This window comes from Pongo abelii, chromosome 16 (assembly GCF_028885655.2).
Source record: "Pongo abelii isolate AG06213 chromosome 16, NHGRI_mPonAbe1-v2.0_pri, whole genome shotgun sequence".
NCBI classification, from domain to species: domain Eukaryota; kingdom Metazoa; phylum Chordata; class Mammalia; order Primates; family Hominidae; genus Pongo; species Pongo abelii.
Genome location: NC_072001.2, coordinates 21,315,159 through 21,335,582, shown reverse-complemented (window position 1 = coordinate 21,335,582; position 20,424 = coordinate 21,315,159). Strand labels below are relative to the sequence as shown.

At 41.8% G+C, this 20,424-nt stretch overlaps 1 protein-coding gene across 1 annotated transcript in view; it reads right to left on the bottom strand.

Annotated features, from left to right (window-relative positions):
* Nucleotides 1–15,906, bottom strand: part of LOC112131786 (E3 ubiquitin-protein ligase HERC2-like) — a 38,338-nt gene extending 22,432 nt beyond the window's left edge. The window contains exons 1-5 of the mRNA XM_063716510.1: nucleotides 15,762–15,906; nucleotides 13,689–13,813; nucleotides 10,957–11,154; nucleotides 9,225–9,334; nucleotides 5,139–5,214 (exon numbers count right to left, since the gene is read on the bottom strand). The gene's annotated coding sequence lies outside the window, so the exon portion shown is untranslated. The remainder of the gene's footprint in view (nucleotides 1–5,138; nucleotides 5,215–9,224; nucleotides 9,335–10,956; nucleotides 11,155–13,688; nucleotides 13,814–15,761) is intronic.
* Between the last annotated feature and the right edge of the window lie 4,518 nt (nucleotides 15,907–20,424).

Below are 20,424 nucleotides of genomic sequence, written 5' to 3'. Positions count from 1 at the left end.
CTGTCACGCAAGAATAGCCTGAGGAATGAACTGAAGTGTTGACACTCTGCTCAGCAGATGCCAGCTCGGGGCAATGGGGTGAGGGAAGTGGGAAAGCAAGACAAGATCAATGAAGCAATGGTATGTGGTATATGACTTCACAGTCAGCTAAGCGTGATTTTAGCCTACTCTATGTAGGAGCCATTCTTATTTCCTTTAATTTCCTAAAAAAAGAAAAATATATATTAAAAAAGAGTGATTTTATATTTTTCAATGGTTGAAACATACTCAAAAGAATCGTATGTCAGCCAAGCACAGTGGCTCACACTTGTAATCTCAGACTTTGGGAGGCCGAGATGGCTGGATCATGAGGTCAGGAGTTCAAGACCAGCCCAGCCAACATGGTGAAACCCCGTCTCTACTAAAAATACAAAAAAAAAATTAGCCGGACATGGATACATGCCTGTAATCCCAGCTACTCCGGAGTCTGAGGCAGGAGAATTGCTTAAACCCAGGAGGTGGAGGTTGCAGTGAGCCAAGATCGCGCCACTGCACTCCAGCCTTGGCAACAGAGCAAGACTCCCTCTCAGGAAAAAAAAAAAAATCATATGTCAACACATGAAAATTATATGACATTCAAATTCTGGAATCCACAAAGTTTTCCTGGAATATAGCCACACACACGTTTGGCGGCTTCTCACAGGACAATGGCCAAGGTGAGTTGTTATAAAAGAGCACGTATGGTCCACATAAACATTTACTAGCTGGTGCTTTACAGAAAAAATGTGCTGACCCCTATGTTAGTGCCCCCTCTTCTCAATGAGCTGCAAATACAACCAACTGTTCAGCCAGCACATTCACTAGGCATATGTAGCTTTTCCAGAAGGTTTGCAAGAAGAAACTACACCATAAAATAGTCCAAGGAGGAAAGAAAAAGGGAGGAATAAAAACACTCAGTTCCCTCATGTCTCCTTGTAAAGTGGTGAATGTTCATACCACAGGGAATTCACACCCACACTCGCCACACCTTCCAGGCTGTGTCACTGACTCCTTGTAGGCAGTCAGGAAGCCATACTCCAACTCTCTTGTGTGACATCACAGCGGAGACTGGAGCCGAAGGGCAGCTCACAGGCATGAGTCAACCAAGAGGGACACAGAGAGGCAGCTAAGGAATCTATGGGGTTGGACGAGGTTTATAAATACACTTTTAAAATAACTACCTTTAATAGGGTCAAGCAATTAAAAGATCCTATTAACAGCCAGGCACGGTTCACGCTTGCAATCCCAGCACTTTGGGAGGCCAAGGCAGGCGAATCATGAGGTCAGGAGTTCAAGACCAGCCTGGCCAATCTGGTGAAACCCCATCTCTACTAAAAATACAAAAAATAGCCAGGTGTGGTAGCAGGCACCTGCAGTCTCAGCTACTCAGGAGGCTGAGGCAGGAGAATTACTTGAACCCAGGAGGTGGAGGTTGCAGTGAGCCAAGATTGTGCCACTGCACTTCAGCCTGAGCAACAGAGCAAGACTCCTTCTCAAAAAAAAAAAAAAAAAAAGATCATATTAACAATTCCAACACAGAAGTTTCAACTAGAAAAAAGTACCTAAAGTGGCAGTTAAAGAAACTGTCAAACATTTCAAACTAAACATTTTAAAGGGATGTGTTTAATATAATTATACCTCAATAAAGTTGATATTTTTTAAAAATGGAAATTCTGGAATAGAAAAATACAATAATAAAATTTAAAACTCAATGGATTTGATTAAAAACAGATTGGGAAGGCCTGTGCTTCCTCCACCTATAAAGGATTAATTTTGTAGAAATTACTTCCTTGCTATAATCAACTAGAAAACGGGACAGAATATACCAAAAAGCTGTTACCAAAAACTGGACAACAGAAAGCCCAGAGCTGGGATCCCTCAGAGAAGCAAAACACTGCCCAGAAGCAGCTTCCAGGCTGCAGCACAGGAAAGGGGAATCCAAATAGAGCCCAAAGAACTTGCTGAGCTCAGGAGACAGATCAGCTATACGTAGGCCAAATGACAAGAATACAGCAAGCTCCAGAGATGAGTCGAGGGGCCCCTTGAGTATCTGTCTGAGTACTGCTCTGAGCATAGGTTAAGAAAACTACAGAATACTGGGGAAAGAAGCACTAGAAAGTAATAAGCAGCATCACCATGATGCACAGTCTTGGAAAAGCCTGTGTTTCCACAAAGAAGGACAGAAAGATCTTCTCATACACCAAGCATCAGGTGGAGTCCTGAGAAGAGTATTGCCTTCGTAATATGGATAAATGAGCCCAAGGGTAAAGGCTGTGTGGATCAGCCCTAACAAACCTCAGAATCAAGCTTTGAAAACATCAAACTGACCCCATGTAACTTTCATGTATGGCAGAACAAAACTAAGGCTCTTTAAAAAAATAAAACAAAATCCTGCACAGAACATAAAATTAACGTCTAGCATTCAATCAAAAATTAGCAGGCATACAACCACGCTCCCATAACTAGGGCAATCAATCAATAGAAATGACAGAATCAATCAACAGAGATGGATCTAGAAGTGATCAGAGATTAAGGAATTCACAGACAAGGACATTAAAACCTCTCTTACAGAAATGCTCCCTATGCTAACAGAAGGAAAGCATGAATGTTATAAAGAGTGAAACAGAAGATATAAAAAGGACTCAAATGGAATCTCTAGAAATGAAAATACAAAAGTGAAAATTGTGATGGAGGATATTAACAGAAGAAACACTGCATAACAGTTATAACCATAATCTACAATATCTAAGCACATAGCTATGCCATGCTCTCTCCCTTAACACTCATGCAGTCTAGGTTTAACAAATAACTGTTTCACGCCCATCATCAGTTGCAGGTTGATCTACAGTCATCCAGTTGTCCAAAGATCTTTCTCCACTCCATTCCTAAGGAAGGGCTCATGAGAACAATACTTCCAAAGTTACAGCTCATTGAGAAGTTTACATGTTTTTCATCTGAAAAGTTGGTTTTGCTAGAACAAAAAATGCTTTACTCACATTTTCTTTTCTTGAGTGTCTTAAACAGGTTACTCAATTTCTTCTTCATAAAGAATTGTCATCTGCTGGGCTCAGTGGCTCACTGCTGTAATCCCAGCACTCTGGGAGGCCAAGGTGGGTGGACTGCCCGAGCTCAGGAGTTCAAGACCAGCCTGGGCAACATGGTGAAACCCTGTCTCTACTAAAAATATAAAAAATTATCTGGGTGTGGTGGTGCACGCCTGTAATTCCAACCACTTAGGAGGCTGAGGCACAAGAATGGCTTGAACCTGGGAGGTGGAGGTTGCAGTGCGCTGAGATAGTGCCACTGTACTCTAACCTGGGCAACAGAGTGAGACTCTGTCTCAAAAAAAAAAGGAATTGTCATCAAAGTCCTATGACTAAACCCTTTTCCTTAAAAAAAAAAAAAAAAAAAAAAAACTAGTATTACTAGTCTTTTCCAAGAACCAAAGTTAAAAGTTAGTTCTTTAAAACACCAGGCCAGGCACAGTGGCTCACGCCTGTAATCCCATCACTTTGGGAGGCTGAGGCAGACGGATCACGAGGTCAGGAGATCGAGACCATCCTGGCCAACATGGTGAAACCCTGTCTCTACTAAAAATACAAAACAAATTAGGCGGGTGTGGTGGAGTACACCAGTAGTCCCAGCTACTCAGGATGCTGAGGCAGGAGAATCGCTTGAACCCGGGAGGCGGAGGCTGCAGTGAGCCAAGATCACGCCACTGTACTGCAGCCTGGTCGACAGAGCCAGACTCTGTCTCAAACCAAAAAAAAAAAAGAAATTCTTCTAGTCCCTCCCGCACTTTCCATTAAACACATTTCAACTGTGTTATAGAAACACAAAGAGGAATCTAAGAGATATTTCATTAAACATTCTAGGATATTTCTGCTAGTTAACAATATGAAAGCTGGAGTTTTGAAGACTGCCTCAGTGAGCTCTTTTTTTGACTGCCTGATTGAGTTGGAGAAGCTCTGCCATCAAAACTGCTCACAGCCTAACACTATAAGACAACTTAATATGAGCACAACAGAAAGGTTTGAAATTCTCATAAGCTGGAACACTTCCACAAAATTTATAATGGATAAAGTTCATGTTGTAGGTTTTATTTTAAAAACGAAATATAAAAATACAGGAAAAGAGCTGATGTTATTATTATTACTACTATTATCTTAAGAGACATTGCCTCTTACTGTTGCCCAGGCTACAGTGCCCGGTGTGAGCAACAGCTCACTGTAGCCTCAACCTCTCCGGCCCAAGGGATACTCCCACATCAGCTTAACAAGCATCTGTGACTACAGACATACACCACCATCCCTAGCTAATGTTTTTTAAATTGTAGATAGAGACAGGGTCTCACTAAGTGCCAAGCCTGTTCTGGATAGAACACCTGGCCTCAAGTAATCCTCTTATCTCAGCCTCCCAAAGCGCTGGCATTGCAGTTGTGGGCCACCATGATCGATCGACCTGATATTATTTTGAAAGCTGCCTATTTTTAAATCTTACAAGCAAATTGACCAACCTATGGGATTACAATTGCCACACGGCTAAATAAGCTAACATATTGCTAGATTTACTTGTTAGAAAATTTAATAATCATAGGTCATATGAAATATCATCTTCCCATGATACTCTTTGCTAGCACACCATGTCTGCTGCAGTGTGCTCAAATTTGGAATAATATTTCAAAAATGACACTAATCAATAAATGGCATTGGCAGACAAATGAAGAGTGGAAGACAGGAGTGGCATGGAGAAAACCTGGGGTGGATAAGAAGACAGGAATATGACCATGAAATTGGTCAGATGTGGATTTAGTTCCCTGATCTTGCTACCTTGTTCATCTTCACATTTCTTCTAAAAAACAGGAATACTATAGATAATAACCGAACTCTCTGTAATGCTTTCAAGAGATTACAGGTAGCATTCCTACTAAAAGTCCTAGTAGAGTAGATGTTCAATTTATGAATGTTTTATCTGTTTCAGGAAGCAGATTTTGGGCAAACCAGTTTGAAAACTTGTACCTCACTGGTCTGGCTTACACATGAAACAATTTTTGTGGTTAACGGACAAAGTGCTTCAAACTCACTACTGTATTACATTTTTTAAATCTCAAAAATACTCACCTTCACCAAAATCTTTTAATAAGATGTGGCACAAGATTCAGTTAGTCCATTCTCCAGGTGACCAGCTTCATAAGCACTACAAATAAGTGAAAACAACACCATTTACAGAGGAATGAAAAAAATAAACCCGTTACCTTATATGCCAAAGTCTGAATCATCAGCCGCCATGGATATACACTTTTGACTTCTTTTAGCAATTAAAAAAATCAACATGACCACAGTAAGGGGTTGAACAGAAACTTCAGGGGGAAAAGGAAGCAGATTTAAAAATGCTCCAACAGACCAGGCACAGTGGCTCACATCTGTAATCCTAGCACTTTGGGAGGCTGAGGCGGGTGGATCACCTGAGGTTGGGAGTTCAAGACCAGCCTGACCAACATGGAGAAACCCCGTCACTACTAAAAATACAAAGTTAACTGGGAATGATGGCACATGCCTGTAATCCCAGCTACTTGGGAGACTGAGGCAGGAGAATTGCTTGAACCCGGAGGGAGGAGGTTGCAGTGAGCCGAGATCACACCATTGCACTCCAGCCTGGGCAACGAGAGAGACTCCATCTCAAAAAAACAAAAAACAACAACAACAAAAAAAAACTCCAACAGACCTGTGAACACCACAATAAAGACTGGCCAGAGATTTCCAACATATAGACTATATAGACCAGATACACAATGCTTTCTGTGACTGAAGTAGAGAAAGAGAAGGGATATGTACCCAGAGACCCACAGGTTCAATGTTATTGCACTCCACCCTGTACTTAAAATCCAACTTCCTGGCCAGGCATGGTGGCTCATGCCTGTAATCTCAGCACTTTGGGAGGCCAAGAGGGGGCAGATCATCTGAGGTCAGGAGTTTGAATCCAGCTTGGCCAACCATGGCCAACATGGTGAAACCTCGTTTCTACTAAAAATACAAAAACTAGCTAAGTGCAGTGGCACACGCCTGTAATCCCAGCTACTCGGGAGGCTGAGGCAGAATTGTTTGAACCCAGGAAGCGGAGGTTGCGTTGAGCCAAGATTGCGCCACTGTGCTCCAGCCTGGGAGACAGAGCAAGTCTCAAAAAAAAAAAAAAAAAAAAAAAAAAAAGAAAAATAATCCATCTTCCTACAATTGTATTCACAGCTATTAGATTTGACACAGACCTGTATACTTGGTGAACTGTACATTAAACAGTTCTGAAATACTGAATGGCATTCCAACTTAAAATGACTTCAGATTAATCCAAATTAAAGCAACATTAAAACTCAAAACAAATACTCAACATCAGGAGTCTAATCAAGGGCCAAACATTTGATTCACCCACTACTAATACTTGTACTTGTATGAATTAGTTCAACCCAAGCAAATGTCTTTTCCTACAAGAATGATAATATTCCTCATCATAACTATAAAACAACATTTAGTGGTCACAAAAAGTCAATACAATAAAGGCCCTTCTGTCCGGGCATGGTGGCTCACGACTGTAATCCCAGCATGTTGGGAGGGTGAGGCGGGTGGATCACCTGAGGTCGGGAGTTCGAGACCAGCCTGACTACCATGGAGAAACCCCATCTTTACTAAAAATACAAAAAATTAGCCGGGCATGGTGGCACATCCCTGTAATCCCAGCTACTCGGGAGGCTGGGGTAGGAGAATCGCTTGAACCTGGGAGGCGGAGGTTGTGGTGAGCCAAGATCGCGCCATTGCATCCAGCCTGGGCAACAAGAGCAAAACTCCATTTCAAATAAATCAATAAATAAAAAATAAAGGCCATTCTTGCTGTAGAGCTCCTAATGTTTGGGACTAAAACAAAATAAAATACAGCTGTGAATTTCTCAATGCTCATTTTATCATATTAATAAATCATAAGACTGCAATTCTCCTCATGTTCAGTATATATCAGAAGTCTAACCACGTGAAGTAAAATGAATGGGCAAATGTTAGGTATCCAATTCAACAAAACGAGACTCCTAGACAAATCCACAAAATACATTTCCGTATTTTTTTTTAAATACCAATCATTTTATTTAGATAACAAATTAGTTCACTGTTTAACAGTTACCCAAAAACTGTGGAACAAAATAATTACAATGCTCCCCAAACTACAGTCAGAGAATAATGCAGGAAATATTCTCATTTCTATTCTGATCAATTTTATAAATTAAAATAAAAATTAACAGCACACACACACACACACACCCACACCCATGCACACACACAAGAATCATACCATATGAATAAAAATCAAACTGTTCTGTTTAGAATGAAAAAGACCAAAGAACTTCTTAGAGGATGTGACTAAGATGCCAGTGACTTACTGTGTATATATAGTCTAGTGTGGATATACATTCAGCCAGAGTACCCTTAAAGCACTACCAGAACAGATCATCTCTCATTCTGTTACTGATTAATCCACCTGCAGACAGGGTGGTGGTGTGCCTGGTAAACTAAAATGGAACTGAATCATGGCTTTAGCCTTATGACAAAATATACCTCAGGGTAACCAGGACTTCAACAATGAAGTAGACCAGGTCAGATGGCAAGACAGACTCCCAAACAGACAAGAAGGCACTTTTCTCCAGAGTTTGGTGCTAGCCATAACCAATAATTCTGATTTTCTCTTGCTCTGATCCCAAATTTAATGGCAATCCCCTCTCCCCCAAAGTAAAAATTCAACAGTGACAAAGAGTTATTAAGCATAATTAATACTTAAAAGAGATTAGGAGTCTGAGAGATGGTGAGGATAAATATCAGGGAATTTTTTTTTTTTTTTGAGAGAGAGTCTGGCTCTGTCACCTAGGCTGGAGTGCAGCGGCGTGACCTCGGCTCACTACAACCTCTGCCTCCCAGGTTCCAGCAATTCTCCTGTCTCAGCCTCCCGAGTAGCTGAGATTACAGGCAGACACCACGACACCTAGCTATATATATATTTTTTGTATTATTAGTAGAGATGGGGTTCACCATGTTGGCCAGGCTAGTCTCCAACTCCTGACCTCAAGTGATCTGCCTGACTCGGCCTCCCAAAGTGTTGGGATTTACAGGTGTGAACCACCGCGCCCAGCCAATATCAGGAATTTTTTGGTAAATGGTGGTAAAACAACTGGACATCAACATGGGGGAGAACAAAACTCCGTCTCAAAAATTCAAAATGGAACAAACATCTATATGTGAAATCAGAACCAAAAAGCTCCTAAAAGAAAACACAGGAAGAACATCTTTGTGTCCATGGGGTACACAGAGATTTCATTAACTGATCGATTGATCGAGACAGGGTCTTGCTCTGTCACCCAGGGTGGAGTGCAATAGCGCACTCATAGCTCACTGCAGCCTTGACCTCCAGGGCTCAAGACATCCTACCACTTCAGCCTTCTGAGTAGCTGGGACCAGACACACAACACCACACCCGTTTCCTGGAGTTTTTTGGCATTCTTTTTTGTTGTGTAGAGACAACGTCTCCTTTATTGCCCAGGCTTGTCTCAAACTCCTGAGCTTAAGCAATCCTACCGCCTCAGGTTCCCTGAGTCCTGGGATGATAGGCTTGAGCCATCACACTAGATTTCTTGAATAAAACACAAAAAGTATGAATCACACAAAAAAATTGATACCCCGTCTCTACCAAAAAAATACAAAAAATTCTCTGGGGAGCCTGGGAGGCAGAGATTACAGTGAGCCAAAATTATGCCATCGCACTCCAGCCTGGGTGACAGAATCAGACCCTGTCTCAAAAAAAAAAAAAAAAAGGGCTACGACAACATGGCAATAGGATAGAATAGACTAGTGATGTTTGAGAGAGTAGTTTAGCAGAAAACAGGTAAGAGGATTTGAACCCAGAAAAGAAATTATAACAAACACAAACTTAATCTTAAAAGCATTGAAACATTTTTTTCACTTGGAAAGGACACCTGAAACCAGTTTATACACATACATGGTCACACAACTGCAAAACAGCCTTTCCTGTAGGAAATCTCAGATCATGTATGCCTGCTGACACACACACTAATTTCTATATGTATGTACATCAATGTTATAACTACTACTCAAAATGTCATTTTTAAAATTCCTCATTTCCTGAGTTTATTTCTTTTAGAACTTACAAAAATAACATACCTTTTTAGAAAGGCCAAGGTCCCCCTTCTTGGGCATAAATCCAGGGTCTAAATCTTTGGATTCAAGAAGTTTCTTAGTTGGTTTTCTTTGACATTTACTTTCATAAAGTCCTGAAATGCATGTATCTTTACATTAAATGATTTAGAAACTGGGCACAAGTTAATTTTTTAAAAATCTGTATACCACACAAAATGAATGTCAATGTTTTTGATGTTTTCTCCATCATCTTATGGGAAGAGGCAGGAAGGTAATTTGATTATAAAATATTAGTAAACAAAACAAGTAAATAGTTCTCAATGCAAGCACAAACTAATGTGAGGGATGTGTGTGTTGACTTTAAATAACAAAATAACTAAGGGAGAAATCAAAGGGACAGAACTATCTTTATAACAACTGATTTTTGGGAGGACAAAATAAGGAGAAAAGGAGTGAAAAAGAGCTTGAATAATGGTCATAAATGGACCAAACTTACACTTTCTGCTCTGCCCCTAAGTAAATAAAATTCAATAGGTAAAAGATAATTCATAGGATGACTCAAGAATTATATAAAAGAGCTGACTTAATAAATCGAGTTTGGCACATAATAGGTACTGAAACAACAACTATCTTTACTATTCTTTCAAAAATCTTTTTTATTATACCCAACTAGTTTAAGCACAATTGGAATCATTTCTTTAAGGAACAACATCAAAAGCTCCTGTTGATAATGTAAAAAAGTTACATCCAAAATTTAAAGGGGTACAGAAAAGAGGATTCTTCCCATTCCTTGACTGCCTATAATATTCAATAGTTACAAGGTGAATTAGAGACAATGTGTTTAGATTCAACTCTCCCCATGTGATATATAAAGAATGATCAAGTGAGAAGTAACTGGTAATTAACTTCGAATGAACTGGTAATTACTATGTGGTCAGGTATACAACATCATACATTAATACATTATGATCTCCATTTTATAGATGAGGAAACAAGTTCAGAGACTAAACAACTTCCCAAGTAACACAAGGACTGGTGGAGCCAGCACTTGAAGCATAGTGCTTATTCCACTAATGTGCGGTGCCCCTCTTGAAGCCCTGTTATCCTGGTTGTAATTTACACAGTGGCTGATCAACAATCATGAAGAGCAACACTGGAGCAAGGAGCATAGTTATCAAAAATATGTCTTCTTGATAGCGTGCCACAATTCATAGTTAGTAACTATATCTAATTAGCCATCATTGTAAGTATTTCCCAGGACAAAAGGGAGTAGTTTATTGTATATAGATACTATGTTGGCTTTACATCAAAACATACTAAAATCTCCTGCTTCCTCTAATCATACCTGCTCAAATACTGAGACCCCAACCCCACCTTACCTGGCATTTTAACCAGCAATTCCTCAGACTCAAGGGCAGGCCGTGGAGAGACTTCCGGAGCCACAGGTACAGACAAGGTCAGCTGCGGCAACTCAGCATGTCCACCTCCAAGTTCTGACTGAGCCAAGGGGCCTTCCAAAAACGGAACTTCCTTTTTTTTTTTGAGATGGAGTCTCGCTCTGTCACCCAGGCTGGAGTGCAGTCGCAGGATCTCGGCTCACTGCAACCTCTGTCTCCTAGGTTCATGCCATTCTCCTGCCTCAGCCTCCCGGGTAGTTGGGACTACAGGCACCCGCCAACACGCCCGGCTAATTTTTTGTATTTTTAGTAGAGACGGGGTTTCACCATGTTAGCCAGGATGGTCTCAATCTCCTCACCTCGTGATCCACCTGCCTCAGCCTCCCAAAGTGCTGGGATTACCAGCTTGAGCCACCATGCTTGGCCAACGGAACCTCCCTTTCAAGAACCGGAGGCTCTTCCTTGGTTGAAATCAAAGAATTCTCGTCCACCTGCTTGTTCTGAGCACTAGATCGACCTCAGGCTAGAAGGCTTTCCTCTTCACAGCGGGAACTTACCTAAGAACAAAAAATAAAAATAGAGTCCACAGGCCAAAACTGTTGCAATTTAAGTGTCAAAAAGAATAACGCCCTTTAAAAGGAATGAAATTCTGACAAAGGCTACAAAAAGTGGATGAACCTTGAAGACATTATGTATGCTAAAGGAAATTACTTAGACACAAAGAACAAATATCATATGATTTCAAGTATATGAGGTATCCAGAATAAGAAAATTCTTAAGATAGAACATAGAATGGCAATTGCCAGGGGCTGAGCAGAAAAGGGAGTTATTGGTTAATGGGTATTGACTTTTAGTTTGGAAAGATGAAAAAAATTATTGAGATGGATGGTGGAGATGGTTGCACAACAATGTAACTGTGCTTCATGCCACTGAACTGTACACTTAAAAATGGATAAAACAGGCCCAGCGCTGTGGCTCACGCCTATAATCCGAGCACTATGGGAGGCCAAGGCGGGCGGATCACGAGGTCAGGAGATGGAGACTATCCTGGCTAACATGGTGAGACCCCATCTCTACTAAAAATGCAAAAAATTAGCCAGGCATGGTGGTGGGCACCTGTAGTCCCAGCTACTTGGGAGGCTGAGGCAGGAGAACAGTGTGAACCCAGGAGACGGAGCTTGCAGTGAGCCGAGATCATGCCACTGCACTGCAGCCTGGGCAACAGAGCGAGACTCTCTCTCCAAAAAAAAAAAAAAAGGGATAAAATAATAAAATGTTATATATATATATTTATATATATATATAGCATATATATAACATATATATACAAATATATATAACTATATATAACATATATAAATATATATAACATATCTATATATATAACATATATAACATGCAAATATATATAACATATACATATAACATATATAAATATATATAACATATACATATAACATATATAAATATATATAACATATACATATAACATATATATAACATATAAATATATATATTTTAACCAAAATTAAATAAAGAAAACAATGAAGTTGACTGAGATACACTGAAGCTATAATATTGATAAGTCCACAACAGTAATTCAAAGGCAGGGGAAAAGACTGCTCTAATGTCTCCAATTAAAACAACTACTAATGAACTCCTTAATGTTACAATTGGTAATTAATGGGAAAGAAAGAAGCACTTATTCTGCCTTTCAAGTATTTCAGGACAATAATAGAGTCCAGTTAATGAAAGAGACTATCACTTAATAAAAATAGAGAAAATAATAAAACCTGAAAGTCTGCATTTTGTAACCTCTAATAAAATTATTAATATAGGTAAAGATCTTCAACTGGCATTTTCAAGAAACCATCAGGGAAGCTGGGCGTGGTGGCTCACACCTGTAACCCCAACACTCTGGGAGGCTGAGGAAGAAAGATCACTGGAGCCCAGGAATTCCAGACCAGCCAGGGCAACACAGTGGGACATTGCCACTACAAAAAACTTGTTGTTAAAAATTAGCCAGGTGTGGTAGTGTGCACCTGCGGTCCCAACTACTCAGGAGGCTGAGATGGAAGGATTGCTTAAACCCAGGAGGTCAAGGCTGCAGTGAACCGTGTTCATGTATCTCTGCACTCCAGCTTGGGCAAGACCCTGTCTCCATTTTAAAAAAAGAAAAAACAAACTGTCAGGGAATGGCTGATGGGAATAAAATATTCCTTTTTTTAACCCTCCATATGCAATATGTTACACATTATCATCTCTGGTATAGTCTAGCTAAAAATGTTCAACTTCAATCTATCAAACTGATAGGTTCTATCTTCCACTTCACAGAGAACAGGAGATAGAGAAAATCTAAGTGACACCTATGGGGAAGCAATTACACAAATATAGAGAAGTAGATAACTTTACATGTCACTCTCTTAAAGACATGATCTTGATCAGGAAAAAGAGATTGCTCTGAATTCAAAGGGATTTGAGAACCATAACAACCAGTTACAATGAGTAGTCCTAGACTGAGACCTGGTATGAATAATCCAAAGGTAAAGGTTAGGGGATAACTGGTGAAATCTGAAAGGCAGTTGATGTCAGATAAACAGATCTTATATAAGATGTAAGTCTGTTAAATTGATTATAAAGGAAAATGTTCCATTTTTTAACTACATATTAACCTATGTAGGCGTAGAATGTCAAAATGTCTCTACTTTAAACACTTCATTTTAAAACAACTGAATTAAAAAATAAGACAAATAAGATGTATTTATTTTTGAAATTAGGGTCAGATTATATATATTTCACTTTATATCCCATATTTTTACTTAAGATTAAATCATAACAATATTCCTAAGTCATTAAATACTCTTTGAAAGCAAAGAGGGAAAAATATATACATAAAGAAATATAATATGTAGACTCATTTATATATTTCCTGAATAACCACTAAATCCTAAGTACTGTGCTAGAAGCTGAGAATAAAAAACAAGATCCCAGTTAAGGAAATTACTGTTTCATGAAGCTGAAGTATGACACTGAAGATAAAATTGCAGTTTCCTAAGGACCAGTGAAAGTTTGCCGAAATTTTGCAACACACCTTGTGCACCTGCTCCTGTACCTTCTTTTGTTTTTTCTTAGGAGTAAATATTGGATCATATTCTTCTGTATATTCCAAAAGCCACTTGCTTGGCTTCCTAAGGCGTTTCTTCTCTGACCGCACAGCTAAAAGATGATAAACAAGTTCAATATTAATCCAAAAGTTTCAGGAAAACCCACTGTTTTTATGAGACCATCTGGTACTCCCAAAAGTAACCAGATAGGAAACCACATAGTAAAATAGACTATGGCTTAAGATGCAAGAGGCACAAAATGGCTTATGTTTTCTCATATGCAAAAGGAACTGGGGGAGACAAAAGGACTTGTGTTACCTTATATACACATACAACAGAATATATGTGGCCCATCCAATATTAAGGAAAAGGTTAAATTTAAAGCCAGGTCTTATAGTCACTGACACCTGTACATATAAAGCTAATATATACCTAACAAAAATATAGCATCTAGATCAGGTAAACGGGTAAAATACATCTTGAGTTACAGGTTAAGTATGCCTTATCTGAAATGCTTGGGATCAGAAGTGATTCAGAATTTTTCATATTTTGGAATATTTGCATCTGCATAATAAGTTATCTTGGGGATGGGACCCAAGTTGAAACAGCAAACTCATTTACGTATTATATACATCTTTTATACACATAGCCTGAAGGTAATTTTACAAAACATTTATTTTCTACATTACACAAAGTTTGTGTACAGTGAACCGTAAGAAAGCAAAAGTGTCATTATCTCAGCCACCCACGTGGAATATCTGTGGTTGTTTGGCATTACCATCATTCCTGCCTCTGAATTTATATGCTACTGATAGGCAAACATTTCCTTACACTTATTGACACATAAGTACTTAACAGTAAAAATATGACATACCCTTAACACAGTGAGAAAGTAGTGTGTTCAGGGTAGCTACGCAGCACAGTACCATCACTAGAATACTTGTACCGGCTGATAAAAAAACAGTAATAACAACGTCGGGCTTTGCGTCTCCATCTATGATGCTGTGTTTTGATTGTAAGGTTACTGTAAACTGTTTTATTTGATAAGGTAAGCAGAGGCCAGACCCAGTGGCTAACGCCTGTCCCCAGTACTTTGGGAGGCCGAGGCAGGCAGATCACAAGGTCGGGAGATCGAGACCGTCCTGGATAACACGGTGAAACCCCATCTCTACTAAAAACACAAAAAATTAGCCAGGCATGGTGGCAGGCGCCTGTAGTCCCAGCTACTCCGGAGGCTGAGGCAGGAGAATGGTGTGAACCCGGGAGGCGGAGCTTGCAGTGAGCCGAGACCATGCCACTGCACTCCAGCCTGGGCGACAGAGCAAGACTGTGTCTCAAAAAAAAAAAAAAAAGACTTTCTAATCATATTGTAAATGTGTAACAAGGGCCAAGTACTGTGTATTAAACTTAATAAATCAAAACAACAGGCCCTCTAAGACATAAATGGTGCTTCACTGTATGTTTATCCGCCTAACCCATCACAGGAACTCAATTCAGCATTAAACTGGTTTTAGATCAAGACACTAGAACTCATGTTTAGCAGTTATTAAATTACAATTATTAAGAAAAAAACTTCATTAGGTAAAGTCCTTTACTCCAAAAAGTTTCTCTAAATACATAAACACTAATATAAAAACAATCATTAAAACAACTTTGCCTGAATCTCAGGATTTCAGAAATATGAAAGTACTCATCTCTCACCTCTCCCATCCACTTAAAATGACAAAAACAGACCATTATAGCTAAATCAAAGGAAATGTTTAAAGAGAAACAAACCCAAAGAGTAACTACACCAATTCTTGACCCAATTCTCTGTGCTCTGTCTTATGTAACATTACACTATGAATAACAATCCCATCATCCACGACAGCTTTTTTTTTTGAAACAGTTTTGCTCTCATTGCCCAGGCTGGAGTGCAATGGCATGATCTTGACTCACTGCAACCTCCGCCTCCTGGGTTCAAGCGATTCTCCTGCCTCAGCCTCCCGAGTAGCTGGGATTACAGGCATACACCACCACCCCTGGCTAATTTTGTATTTTTAGTAGAGATGGGGTCTCACCATGTTGGTCAGGCTGGTCTCCAACTCCTGACCTCAGGGGATCCACCCACCTCGGCCTCCCAAACTGCTGGGATTACAGGCGTGAGCCACTGCGCCCGGCCACACAACACAGTTCTAAACACTGGACTCTCATATCTACCAACACTCAATACCTGTTTAAAAAGAAAAAGAAAAATTAGGAAGGGGCAATAACATTTCAGTTTAAGTATCCATGATCAACTACTGCTTAACAGCCTACACGACTTTCGATGAACAGTCAAGGCAGATTACTTAATACTTAAAATGGTTAACCTTAGGGAGTAGTAAAATACACAGACACACACAAGATATTTCAAACACTTCTTTTTGCTGCTGATAAGGAGTTCCAAAAGTAGTTTTTCCAAGCCATTTCCAAATAAAAGTAGATTGGGTGTAAAGAATTGTCTATCGAAATATTACTGTTAGTATTTATTTAATAATGTCCTGACAAGCTTGCAATTACCACGTTAAATAAAAAAATTAGGATCTAAGGCCAACACTCTTTCCTCATATTCTTGATGTGAAAATCTGAGCACTGCTCTCAATAAGGAGTTACAAATACAAAACAAACAGCTCAACTGAACTAACTCTTCTCTCTCCAGAAACACAAACACAAGACCTCATAAAATGAGTGAGTTCCTAGCGGCCATAATTACTGCAACTTACTTCTCCAATTTTCCCCTCCACAGTTAACTCAACAGCTCAAAAACTATCAGTAACAAACAGCAGTCACCATGATATGGTTAGGAGTGTGGCAGATTTCTTAACCAGTAATAATAGGAAAAAAATTTTGCCTATTAATAGATCTCAAGTTTCGTGCACTTGCAAGAAACTAATTAAAAGGCAGCCGTGCACAATCTACAAAAACAGCCATAAAAACTGTTACATTTTAAGTTACAGGAAACAAACCTGCTCCTCTAATTCAGCAAGATACAACTGATCTCCCTTTACATACCCTAAAAAAAAAAAGCCTTACACAAGAAATTTAAACATGGAAGCAGAAACACACCAAGAAAAAGACATGTCAAACCTCACCTGTATGTCTGTTTTCGACCATTTGGAGTCAAGGCGAGCCTGGGCAGCCAAACAGAAAGATTCAGAGGGCATCTTTTTTCCAGCTTCCTCCCAGGTCTCAGGCCTGCAAGTAAACGTACATGTTGAAGACCTAACGCTTTTTAATAGTTTACAAAGACACTCCCGAACGGTTTAATGCAGAAAAGGAAAAAGAGAGCGAGAGAACAGAAAGGGGGGAGAGAAGAGCTGGGGAGGTGAGTGAAGGGGGGAGAGGGAAAGAGGGAAGAGATGGAGGGAGAGGGAGGTGGGGAAGGGAAAGCCTCCTTCCAAGGTAGGCAGGGTGTGCCGAGTTTCTGCACCACGCTGACGACACCTTGAGAATGGACGGTCACAGGAAGCCAAGTCACAATGTCATTCCCCTGCCCTCAAATCCAAAAGGTACACACACACGACAGGGAGCCCATCGTTTTAACGACAAATGACAGCAGCACGAATCTGCCGCTTTACCCCACAGCAGGGCACGTGAGTGAAACAAATCACTCAAAAGGATCGCCTGCAGAAAAACCCACAGCCACCACCACTTAAGAGATGGACAGAGGCCCGAGGCTGCGCCGCGGGCGGTCGGCGCAGGCCGCGGTGCGGCCGCCGCGCCCACGCCCGCCTCCCGTGCTCCGCCGCCCGCCAGCCCCATGCCCGCACCGCCCCCGCCACCGGCCGCCCAGGTGCCCCAGGCCAGGACCTGAAGCGCAGGGCCCGGCCGCCTCGCCCCGCGGGCGTCCGGACGCAGCCTCCCAGGAGCCGCTTGCTCAGCCGGCGCCTGCGATCCCGGCGTCTGTCGCGGCCCGAGGGGCGGGCCGACGCGGGACAGCCGCCCTCCGCGTACGGCCAATCGCAACGAGGCTGCTCCGCGGGCGCAGCCAATGGGGAAGAGGAGCCCTTCGCTGCTCCTCCCGACTCTGCCGCTTCCAGCAATCCCGCTTATCTTCCTACTTGGAGCGCCCTGGCCGCGCCAAGGCCAACAGCGGGAGCCGGAAGGCGGGATTTCCGCCACACGCACGCACGCCCTCACTCCCACGGAGACTGCTTGGCCCGGAGCGCTCTTAATCACGCGGCTGCGGGTGGTCGCGCTCACACAGACTGGAGCTATCCAGGGCGCGGGTCGAGTGGCGAGACCAGCTCCCCTGGGTATGAGAACGGATCTTTGTCTGGTTGGCTGACTCGGGCCTGAGAGCTTCCTTCCTCTGTGTTGAACTGAATGCAGCAGAAGTCTTGAGCAGATTACATGGAGCAGCTGTAGAAGCACGGTGCAGGGAATCAAAGAAGGAAACAGATCTCCAGCGACCACAAAATAAAATTGAAGAAATATAAAACAATATAGGCCAGGCATAGTGGCTCACGTATGTAATTCTCAGCGCTTTGGGAGGCCGAAGCGGGAGGATCCCTCGAAGCCAGGAGTTGGAGGATCCCATGTTGCCAGACTAGGCAACATAGCAAGACTCCATCTCTAAAAAATAAAAATAAAAAAATTTAACAATTAGCCAGGTGTGGTGGCACACACCTGTGATCCCAGCTGCTCGGGAGGCTGAGACAGGAGAATCGCCTGAGCCTGGGAGATCAATGCTACAGTGAACTGAGATCGTGCCACTGCACTCCAGCCCAGGCGACAGAGTAAGATCCTGCCTCTAAGAAAGAAAACTACCGGCCGGGAGTGGTGGCTCACGCCTGTAATCCCAGCACTTTGGGAGGCCGGAGCAGGTGGATCATTTGAGGTCAGGAGTTCAAAACCAGCCTGGCCAACATGGTGAGACCCCTCCTCTACTGAAAATACAAAGATTAGCGAGGTGTGGTGGCGCGCGCCTGTAATCCCAGCTACTTGGGAGGCTGAGGCAGGAGAATCGCTTGAACCCAGGAGGCAGAGGTTGCAGTGAGCCGAGATTGCACCACTGCACTCCAGCCTGGGGGACAGAGGCTGCGCCACTGCAGCCTTGACTTACCGTGTTCAGGTGGTTCTCCACCTCAGCCTTGCCAGTAGCTGGGACTGCAGGCACATGCAACCACGCCTGGCTAATTTTTGTATTTTTTGTAGACAGGGTTTTGCCATGTTGCCCAGGCTGGTCTCGAACTCCTGGGCTCGAGTGATCCGCCCGCCTCAGTCTCCCAAAATGCTGGGATTACGGGTGTGAGTCACTGAACTTGGCTAATAGTAATGAACTTTGAACAGAAGGAAAGATGTTATTATTTTCTTGGTTATGTTTTATCTATATTTTCTAATTTTTCTAAACATGTAAAGATAAAATTCTAAAAACTCAGTAAAACCTCAGAACAAAAAAGTTAGAGTATAAATATTTATTTTAGTTAACTTGTACAAATTTGGTTTCTGGAAAAAGAATGGAATAGATTTTCTGAGAAAAAAAATCCACCACTTTGGCCAGGCGTGGTGGTTTACACCTGTAATCCCAGCACTTTGGGAGTCCAAGGCGGTGGATCACCTGAGGTCAGGAGTTCAAGACCAGCCTGACCAACATGAAGAAACCCGTGTCTCTACTAAAAATACAAAAATTAGCCAGACCTGAAGGCACGCACCTGTAATCCCAGCTACTCAGGAGGCTGAGGCTGGAGAATCCCTTGAACCCAGGAGGCAGAGGTTGCAGTGAGCTGAGATCGCACCATAACACTTTTTGCCTGGGTGACAAAAGCAAAACTCTGTCTCAAAAAAAGAAAGAAAGAAAGAAAAGCAGACTGGCTGAAAGGATTAAAGAACAAAATATGATCCACCAATGTGCTATCTACAAGATAAACATTTTAAATACAGAAACAGATTGAAAGTAAAAGGATACAAAGATACAATTAAAATAGTAACCAAAAAAGAGCTGAAGGGGCTGTACTAATATCAAATGTAATACACTTTAAATTAAAGCAGGGCTGGGCATGGTAGCTCACGCCTATAATCCCAGCACTTTGGAAGGTGGAGGCAGAGAGATACTTGAGCCCAGAAGGTAGAGATCAGCCTGAGCAACATGGCATAATCCCATCTCTACAAAAAATACAAAAATTAGGCGGGCATGGTGGTACCCACCTGTGGTCCCAGCTATTTGGGAGGCTGAGGTGGGAGGATCATGTGAGCCAGAGAAGTTGAGGCCGCAGTGAGCTAAGACCGGGCCCCTGCACTCCACCCTGGGCAACAGAGCAAGACCCTGTCTGAAAATAAAAAAAAATAAAACACGGGGTTGAGAGACAAAAAAGGACATCCTTTTTTTTTTTTTTTTTTTTTTTTTTTTGAGATGGAGTTTTGCTCTTGTTGCCCAGGCTGGAGTGCAATCGTGTGAACTTAGCTCACTGCAACCTCCGCCTCCCGGGTTCAAGTGATTCTCGTGCCTCAGGCTCCTGAGTAGCTGGCATTACATGTGCATGCCATCACGCCCAGCTAATTTTTGTATTTTGGTACAGATGGGGTTTCACCATGTTGGCCAGGCTGGTCTCGAACTCCTGACCTCACGTGAGCCACCATGCCAGCCGAAACCTTCATTTTAAAAAAGGCCGGGTCAGGCACCATGGCTCATGTCTGTAATCCCAGCACTTTGAGAGGCCAACGCAGGCGGATCACCTTATGTCAGGAGTTCGAGACCAGACT